The following is a 10,195-nucleotide window of genomic DNA, read 5'->3' on the forward strand; positions in this document are numbered from 1 at the left end:
TTTTGAACTGGGCCAAACTGCAATGACCACAGCATCTTGGAAAACAGCCGAATTTCAACAGCACTACAACTCCTGAACAGCAACAACCAATGAACTATGGACTCACGTACCAAGCCAGCCACCTGCACCAATGATAATGCTTTCAAAACAACTTGCACAATCAGCATTCTTTTAAAAATCTCTACTCTCCTTTTCCTTTTCCTCTTTGGAACACAATTTCACTTCTAGCCCAACCTGTGTCTCCTGAATTGCAATTCCTAAGACCCCAATAAACACTTTGTCTTACTGCTTTACTATCTGGTCTTTCGCCTCTTCTTGGTTGACATTAAATGGTGTCAGAATAGAGTGGGGTACAACGCAACTTTCCCCTGCATTCTGGCACTGCCATGGATTCAAGCATGGTACCCGTAGGATCCCTTTGTGTTCCATCGTCTCCCCAACAGCCCAGGACCTCATTGGTGAGTCCTCTTGTGTCCCTGAACCTCCCTCCTCGGTTAAGTTCAGCCTTTTATTGAGTGTCTTTTGTTGCTGGCTGTCGACAAAGGAATTTTTCCCTTTTTGGTTAGTACTCATAGAGACGTTTGCTTCTAAGGGTATAGGTTATGTCATTCCCTTTTGGAAGCCCTGCTGGGTTTTTGTACAAACAAAATTTATGGTCCTTCATTTTATAAATTTCTTTCTTGATGGATCAACATTACTAAAAATGATTTGGAATTATAATGGCCAACCTGAGGATTTTTTGATCTCCTGAAACTTGTTTTCCTCCATGGACAAATTAGAATGGCTAAAAAGAAATATTAAAAGATTAAACAGCCCAAATGGCACATCTACTTTAATTTGGTATCATGCGGCAGCTAAAATACTCCAGGAATGTAAACTAGTGTCCCTAAGAGGTAACAATACCAAATGAGCTCAAAGACCCTAAACTGGGGGAAAAAAAGTAGAAGCTTCTGTTAATAATAACAAAACAAATCTGGAATTGTGCATGCCTCTGTTTGTCCTTGTCCTGTGTTGCCTCCCGCTCCTAGTGAACCCCTTCCATCCCGCTACTACCCTCTGCACCCTCTTGCTTATGTGGTAAAAATCTATTCTAAACTGGAAAAATTATCTCCTGGGCTCCATGGAGGGGCTTATTGGAGGGAGTCACTATTGGAATAGGAACACCATTACAGATTCTAATCATCAGTGGCCAAAAGATGAATCCTTTCAATTAGAAAGACTCCTTCATTTGAAAAATAGTTCAGAGATTTCTCATTCTAAATAATTATTTGTATTTATGGGAGGATTAAAAAAATTTAAGACACATAATAATGTCATGGCTAGCCTTACAAATTCTGACAAAATTAAAGAGCAAAGATCTGATCTCAAACAAAGTTAAAATCCTTTGTATGCTCACACTGCCTGCTTTGGGTTCCCTGTGGGATTTACACAGAACGGGCACTCCATCCTATGGTCTAGTGGCTAGGATTTGGCACTTTTACTGCTTTTGCCCTGGTTTAATTCCCAATCAGGAAACCATTCCCTGCTGATGTAAGTCTTTTAAATCAGAAGAAACATTTACTTAAAAACTCATTTGATATTTGTGTGACTCAACATTTTGGGGTACTAATTTGTTATTGATCCTTTTTCCTTCTATGGACAACTTTTGATTTTCTGTCTTACCAAATGATATGGTTTTGGTATTTGTTCCCTCCAAATATATTTCAAAATTTGATCCCCAATATTGGAGATAGATCCTGGTGGGAGGTATTTAGATCATAAAGGCAGGTCCCTCATGAATTGCTTGGTGTGTCTTCACAGTAATGAGTGATTTCACATCCTGTTAGTTTACGTGAGAGCTAGTTGTTTAAAAGAGCGTGGCACACCTCCCATCTCTTGCTCCCTATTTCATCATGTGACACGCCTTTTCCCTCTTCACTTTCCATCATAATTGTAAGCTTCCTAAGGTTCTTACCAGAAGCAGATGCTGGTGCCACGCTTCTTGTACAGCCTACAGAACTGTGAGATAAATAAACTGCTTTTCTTTATGAATTACCTAACCTCGGGTATTCCTTTATAGCAATGCAAAATAGACTAAGACACTAACTGACTTTTAAAATCTTTTATATATGGGGCACAAGGGATGGTTGACTTTTGTGTGTAGATGGTCAGCTGAGAAGCTGAGATCCTAGAGAATTTGGCAGGAAAGAAATATGGGTTGTACTTTATTTGTGGCTGGCAAAATTTTATTTAGCTGCCTTTGAGATGCCTCTGGATCTTGTGAGGACTGCTTTGCACCTCTTTGGAGATGTCTCACGCATTCTTATTTAAGTCATAACCTTGGTTAAGGGGTTTTGGTTTTGGTGAGTTATTTGAAAGATAACTTCGGGGGGAAAAGTTTGAAAGCCAAAAATATTGGCTGTTTGTCCCAGCTAAAATCTGATCATGAGAGATTTTAAATTTTTTTTTTTTTAAAATAGCTCTATGGTCAGAAGTCAGCTTAATTAAAAGCTGGTATTCAGACTATAATACTTTTTTAAAAAATAAAAGTTCTTTCTACTTTTTCTCTTTTGGATTCTGCTAGTGAGATTTACTTTTCAGTCAACTGAAACCCCCTTTTAATTATATGATTGGTTATTCTGTTTCCTTTTTTTCTTTTTCACATGATTTTTGCTAAGAAAAATGTAAAACTTCATTGGCCCTTCTGGAAAGCTTAAAATATCCAAATTGGTACATCTAAGACTTGTTATTTCATTTTCTTTCACTTCTACTCCTCCTTCTTTTTTGCCATCTTCAATTCCACATAAAGAAATCTAGACAGGACTTCTAGCAGCTCTAAGACCCCTTAAGGAACACAGAAAAAGTGCCACACACCCCCTTTTCGGGGTCATATATTTTTCTCATGGATCCCCAAGAGTTGTGGACAGGTTCCTCTCAGTTCTAAGGCTCTGCTGTTTTGCATTAAATTCCGTGATCTCTCTAACTTCTGGGGGTACCAGGAATTACTTTGTACTGTGAGAGAAAACTTAATCTTTGTGTGTGTGATAGCTAGTGGGTCACTAGCAAAGGCTGCAATTCTGGGGGGTGGCTGAGAGCAGTTACAATGGATGGTTATTACTGTATGGGGCTATTCATTTGTTTGTGCATTTAGATCAGAAAAGTGAGGTTTGGAAACTTGGAGGCTATGGCTACATCACATCATCAAGGGATAAGACTCCCATGGGGGATGAACTGATCACAGAGTGGGCTGATTGACATTGGGTTACCTTTGCCGTGAGGTACCCTGTGGAAGTGTTGCACAGCTTGGTCCTGTGGCATTTCCTTTTTTTTTTTTTTTTAAGGTCCCAGGATTCACTGTAAAAAATGAGGTTCTTGATTTCTGAGGATGTAGATGATTTGCCTTCCTACTGCTTCTGCTTTTCACTATATAAGTGAAAAGACCTCAAAAGCTGCAAATGTTTTGTTTGTGCTATTCATTAATGGGCTCTACCCTGAGGTCAGTGGTCCAGTTGTAAAATGGAGACTAAATTAAAAGCCACCTATCTAACTAAAATTGGTCTCCTTATAAAATCCTCTGGTGATTCTCAATGATTTCGTGTTACCTTAGTATTCATTTTAATTTTCCTCTAACACACCCAAATTCTTTCTTCAAAAAGCTTAAATTCTCTCTTTGTGCATTGAGATGTAAATTTGCAACCCCGGTTTCTCTAAAACTCAATAAGCACTTCAACCATGCGGGACAAATAAACTTTATTTAAAAATATTTTTTATTTTTTATTCTTTTAGAGACAGGGTCTCACTCTGTCACCCAGGCTGGAGTGCAATGTTATGATCCTAGCTCAGGGTCACCTCAAATTCCTGGGCTGAAACTATCCTCCCACCTCAGCTTCCCAAGTAGCTGGGACTCCAGGCACACACTGCCATGCCTAACTAATTTCTTTATTTTTTATGTTTTAGTATAGACAGGGTCTCGCCTTGTTGCCCAGGCTAGTATTGAACTCCTGGCTTCAAGTGAACCCCCTCCTGCGTGAGGCATTGCACCCAGCCCAGACAATCTTTAACTTGTTTCATTTACAGAGGCACAAATTAATCTAACTGTCCTTTTAAACTAGTGAGTTTTATCTGTCTCATGAGTAAAATTTTAAAATAAAAGCAAATATAGTTTACATATTTTCCCTACCCAAATCTTATGTTGAATTGTAATCCTGAATGTTGGAATTGGGGCCTGCTGGGTGGTGTTCGGGTCATGGGGGTAGATCTCTCATGGCTTGATGCTGTCCTCAGGATAGTGACTGAGTTTTCCTGTAATCTAGTTGGTTAAAGTGTGTGGCACCTCCTCCACTCTCTCTCTTGCTCCTGCTTTGCCATGTGAAATGCCTGCTCCCATTTTGCTCTCTGCCATGAGTAAAAGCTTCCTGAGGCCTCACGAGAGGCTGAGCAGATGCCAGTACTATGCTTCCTGTACAGCCTGCAGAATCATGAGCCAATGAAATCTCTTTTCTTTATAAATTACCCAGTCTCAAGTATTTCTTTATAAAACAGCCTAGCAAAAAAGCTATAAAATCTTTATTTGTGTTTGTATATTATGTATAAATGTGTATATGTCTGTGTTTGTATATTGTCTACATGGTACTGAGTTGACTTATAAATAAATGAGTACTCATAAATTAAATAATCCCAAAATTTTTAAATTCATATGACTTTAGTAACCTTTGGTATAAAAAGCAGATTTTTAAATTGTTGGTAAAATAAAATAGAAATGTCTTCAGAGTTTTAGACTTTTTTATCTTAATCTACTGGTCAAACAAATGTATATTGTTTCTGCTAAATGTTTTAAGGTCAAAAAACTTGTTTCTGTGATATTTTTGATAATTGCTTGATTTGTCTTTAAGCATATGTCTTTGGTTTTGAGCCTTTAGATTCCAGAGTCTAGACAGGTGGTCATGGTGAGGCTTCCACAGCACCTAGACCACCAGCTGCAGGGTAGAGTCAAGCCCGATACATCCTCCCTGGCCCAGCTCTGCCTCCTGGCCATGCTGGAAGGGGATAGATCCTCCATTAACTGTCTTCGCAGCTCTGCCATTTGTCCTAGGCTTTGCATTTGATACATAACAATTAAAATTGCTTTACTTCCTAGCTTTCTCACTCGAAATTGGGGTTACTAGAGTTAAAATTGTAGATAATATATGTAATTAAAACTACTAGATATAAGAGAAATAATTCTATATAAAGAGTGTACAAAGAATGTAGGATGTGTTTTGGGTGAGGAAGGTTATAAGAAAAACATGAAGCCAGATGCTGTGGCTCATGCCCGTAATCCCAGCACTTTGGGAGGCTGAGGCAGGAGGACTGCTTGAGCCCAGGAGTTCACGACTAGCCTGGACAACATAGGGAGACCCCATTTCTACACACACACACACACACACACACACACACACACACACACAACTTGAGAATGTGGTTTTTGTTAAATGAAAAGTATTTTTTTTCTAGTTTAGAGGTTATTTGAAGGCTCCTTTAAGTTGAAAGGATAAAAAAGAATGACAGGAAAAACTGAATGGATATAAAAAATTGGGGAAAGAAAGAGAATTGAAAAAATTGTGAGAGATTATAAAATGTTCATGTAAATCTTTTCTGTAGTCAAAGCTGATTGAGATTCGATGGATTTGTTTATATTTTATTAAATTAACTTTAGTGTTAATAATACACTGATGAAAAGTACAATTTGGTTTTCTCTTTTGAACAAGATTTTCATGTAGTACTAATAAGAAATGATAAAATATTTGTTCACCTTTTCAGTAAAAAAGGAAGAAGACTTTGCCTCATGCTGTCTTTATTAGGTCTTTTGATTGTTTGGAAAACTTAATCTCCTCTCTATCAAATAGTAAAGGGTTTTTTTTTCACTTTTTGAAATCTTTTATCACTTTGACTAAATGAATGACTAATATTTTATAGTGACTTGTGATCTTATTTTGATATCAAGTGTTTTAAACCTTTAATATTTGACAAACATCCCAAAATCAAATTTCAAATTCTAAATTAAGTGTTTTTTAAGCTTGAACTAAATATTTGGACATTCCAAAAAGAGCCCCTGGAAGTCCAAGAGAGACATATTAGGCTTACTTGGTATGTTAAAATTATACGGGAAGCATTGTCAAATAAAAAGTGATGTCTAACTTTCTTTGAGTTATATTCATATGGATATGTTATTAATGTATTCCAAAATTGTATGAGATTCCTAAAATATTATATATCTTGGTATATTCAGTAAATTGCTTAATTCTGATGCTCTTTTTCTAAAAGCTCTTTGTTAATTCTAAAGTGATGTGTCTTCAAGGAAGTTCATGGGAAAGACTGATAGATAATCTGAAATACAGTCCTCTGCTTATGACTTTGAGATTACACAATTGGACTGGGGGGTAGAAAGTTAAAAAGAAAACTCTAATGAAAAATTAGACATAAAATTGGAAAATTGCTAACCTAACATCAAGTAGAACAAGAACATGAGACTAAAGTGATGAAGGGCTGAAATGATTTTTCATGACTTTTTGCTTAAACATGGATGATTCTTTTTCTGTTTTGTTTTCTAGAATCAAGAAACCTCTTTTTCCCTCTTAAGCTATTCATAGCTTAGAGTAATTGGGTGAAATATAGTTTTGTAAGAAAATGGAAACATTTACCTCATAGGAATGTTTTCTTCTTTAACAGGACACAATTGAAAACACTGGTTATATTACAAAAGCTTTGACTGGTAATTTTGTGTCATATTTTCAAATGTGACCAGGCTGCTTTGAGGAATTGCAGTTTACTTTAAAGCCAACAGACTTGGAAAAAGACTGGCCGGGTACCATATCTACACTGTTCCCTTACAGGGTTCCTGACCTTGTGGTAAGTAAAAGTTGTCACTTTCTGACAGAATAAGCTACCTCAGATATTTTGGGGACCTCAAGAAGAGAGAAATTCACACAGGTATTACAAGCCCAGTCTGAAGATGAATCCTTCGCTTAGTGTCCTAGCCCCAAGAGGCTTTTAAAAGTCTATTCTGGGATTTCTTATTTAAAAGTTCCAGCAAGGCCAACTTAAAAATAGCCTATATGGCCAATCACTACTCTTACTGCAAAAATCAGGCAAAGTATACTAAGACTAAAAGTTATTTTGCAAATAAATTGGTCCTCCTATGTTTTAGCTTTGGTAGAAATGGGAGACTAAAGAGAGATACATTATTTTTCAGAAGAAAACTATAGTACACGTTATTAGATTCTAGCCTTGTCCTTTGTTTGTGAGTTTTTATTATTTGATTACAACAATTTGGACTGAATCCTGAATTCTTTCCTAGCTACAAATCTCCAAACTAACATTTTCATATCTTTCCATTTTTCTGACTTGGACTCAGTGAAATTGCAGCTTGCTCCTGAGGCCCTGCAAGCTGAAGTTCACATGTAAACAACCTTGTGATACACAAACTACAGACCAGAAAAATGTGACAGATTGCCACTGCCTACTTCCACTTTAACTGAAGATGGTTTGAGTCTAACATCTAGCACTTCAACTGATTGCCCCCCAAACTCTAAAGAAACTCGTTTAAAAAGTGTTCCAAACCGGTGAAACCCCGTCTCTACTAAAAATACAAAAAATTAGCCGGGCGTGGTGATGGACGCCTGTAGTCCCAGCTACTCGGGAGGCTGAGGCAGGAGAATGGCGTGAACCCGGGAGGCGGAGCTTGCAGTGAGCCGAGATCACGCCACTGCACTCCGGCCTGGGTGACAGAGCGAGACTCAGTCTCAAAAAAAAAAAAAAAAAAAAAAAAGTGTTCCAAACATCTGGGAGGCTGAGGCGGGCGGATCACGAGGTCAGGAGATTTGAGACCATCCTTGCTAATCGCTGAAACCCCGTCCCTACTAAAAATACAAAAAATTAGCCGGGCGTGGCCGGGCGCAGTGGCTCACGCCTGTAATCCCAGCACTTTGGGAGGCTGAGGCGGGCGGATCACGAGGTCAGGAGATCGAGACCGTTCTGGCTAACACAGTGAAACCCCGTCTCTACTAAAAATGCAAAAAATTAGCCGGGCGTGGTTGCAGGCGCCTGTAGTCCCAGCTACTTGGGAGGCTGAGGCAGGAGAATGGCGTGAACCCGGGAGGCGGAGCTTGCAGTGAGCAGAGACCGCGCCACCGCACTCCAGCCTGGGCGACAGAGCGAGACTCCGTCTCAAAAAGAAAAATAAAAAAAAAAAAGGGTTCCAAACATTAACCTTTCTTCTTCTTCAGTTTGAGAGAGCCTGACTGCAACACCGTCTCCTGAAATGAGACACAACTATTTAATTCACTGGCCTATTCTCAGAAATAGACCAGTTTAGTGGTATCCTTTGCCACTCAGCTATAAACTCAATTTTTCTCTCCACAGCCACCAACTCAGCTTTTAGTGTGTAAAACGTCCAGGGAAGTTTCAGGAAAGAGAATGTTGGGCCGCAGAACATGATTTTACAAAATATGGCACTTTGGCATGCTGAATGCTTTTGAAAATTGAAAGGCATCAGAAATAGGACGTTAGGCTAGCAATTTTATAAGTCCTCAGAATCAAAGTCCATCTAACCTTGTCTTGTTCCTCCCACTCCATGGCCAAGGAGGTACTCTCTCTAGAATTTCCTTCCAAGTAGCTAGAATTACAGGTGTGCCCCACCATGCTTTGTAAACTTCCCTTTTATCCTATCCCTGAAATCTCACAATCTATTTCAGAAAAGAAAACTGAGTAATGACCTACAGACATTGTTAATCAGTTATACCCTTCTCCTGACATACAGCTAATCACCATAGACTAATGCAGACCTCCTTATGAAACAGGCGTTTCTACCTCCAAGGGAAAAAGATAACAAATCTTTGGCTGACCAACTGATGTTATCAGCAATGCTTCCTCACATCACATCTTTATCAAAATGAAGAAATGTGAACTGTGATATACAAAACAGTATCACTTGGTTCAGAGCTCTAAAATGGAGTCAAGAAGCCACTCTATTACTACCTACACAACATGAAACCCTGCAGGAAAAAAAAAAAAAAGGAACAGGAACTTGCCTTGAACCTTTGAACTGCGCTAAACTACAATGACCACATCTTAGAAAGCAGCTGAATTTCACCAGCACTGCAACTCCTGCATAGCAACAACCAATGTACCATGGACTTATGTACTAAGCCAGCCACCTCCACCAATGATAATTCTTTCAAAACAACTTGTGCAATCACTCTCGGCATCCTTTGAAAAATTCCTACTCTCCTTCCTGTCTTTGGAAAAGAAATTGGCTCTTAGCCAAATCCGTGTCTCCCAAATTGCAACTTTTAAGGCCTCAAATGCCTAGTCTTACTGCATTGCACTCTGGTGTTTTGCCCCTTCTTACTTGACATATTATACTTACATCTCCATTTCTAGTTGTGTTGATTTTTTTATTTTTTTATTTTTATTTTTATTTTTGGATAGTGTCTCACTCTGTCACCCAGGCTGGAGTACAGTGATGCTGTCAGGGCTCACTGTAGTCTTGACCACCTGGGTTCAAGTGATCCTCCCGCCTCAGCCTCCCATGTAGCTGGGACTACAGGCATGCACCACCATGCCTGGCTAGTTTTCTTATTTTTGGTAGAGACATGGTTTCACCATGTTGCCCAGGCTGGTCACAAACTTCTGGGTTCAAGTGATCCACCTGCCTTGGCCTCCCGAAGTGCTTGCATTACAGGTGTAAGCCACTGTGCCTGGCCTTGTATCAACTTTTTGATAGTATCTCTTGACAGAATGTAAATGTGAGTAATACAGACTCAGCATGGTAGAGAAATGATATATGAAGGAGTGGTATTACAGAGACAGGATAGATTATTCAATAAATTCAGCTCTGGGACAATTGGATATCAAACCATATGCCCTATTCAAAAATCAGTTGTTGGTGGATCAAAATTTTATTTTAAAACTTTATTTTTAAAATAAATTTGTTTTATTTTATCATATATGTGTGTGTGTATATATATATATATAAGCATCTGCATGGAATTTTTCCCATCTTTTTAAGTGTTTGAGGGTACACAGTAGATATATATATATTTATGGGGTACATAAAATATTTTCTACAGGCATGCAATGCAAAATAGTCACATCAGAGTGAATGGGGTAGCCATCCCCTCAGGCATTTATTCTTTGTATTATAAACAATCCAATTGTACTCTTTTAGTTATTTTGA

At 38.5% G+C, this 10,195-nt stretch overlaps 1 long non-coding RNA gene across 2 annotated transcripts; it reads left to right on the forward strand.

The window, feature by feature from the left end:
- Positions 1-221: 221 nt before the first annotated feature.
- Positions 222-9,963, forward strand: LOC129529688 (uncharacterized). Of its 2 annotated transcripts, none has more exons than XR_008675237.2 (3): positions 222-458; positions 6,688-6,867; positions 8,817-9,963. It is a non-coding gene; the product is annotated as an uncharacterized lncRNA (long non-coding RNA). The 2 variants fall into 2 exon arrangements; XR_010132526.1 differs by lacking the exon at positions 222-458 and adding an exon at positions 1,904-2,000.
- Positions 9,964-10,195: the final 232 nt, after the last annotated feature.

This window comes from Gorilla gorilla, chromosome X (genome assembly GCF_029281585.2).
Source record: "Gorilla gorilla gorilla isolate KB3781 chromosome X, NHGRI_mGorGor1-v2.1_pri, whole genome shotgun sequence".
NCBI lineage: Eukaryota > Metazoa > Chordata > Mammalia > Primates > Hominidae > Gorilla > Gorilla gorilla.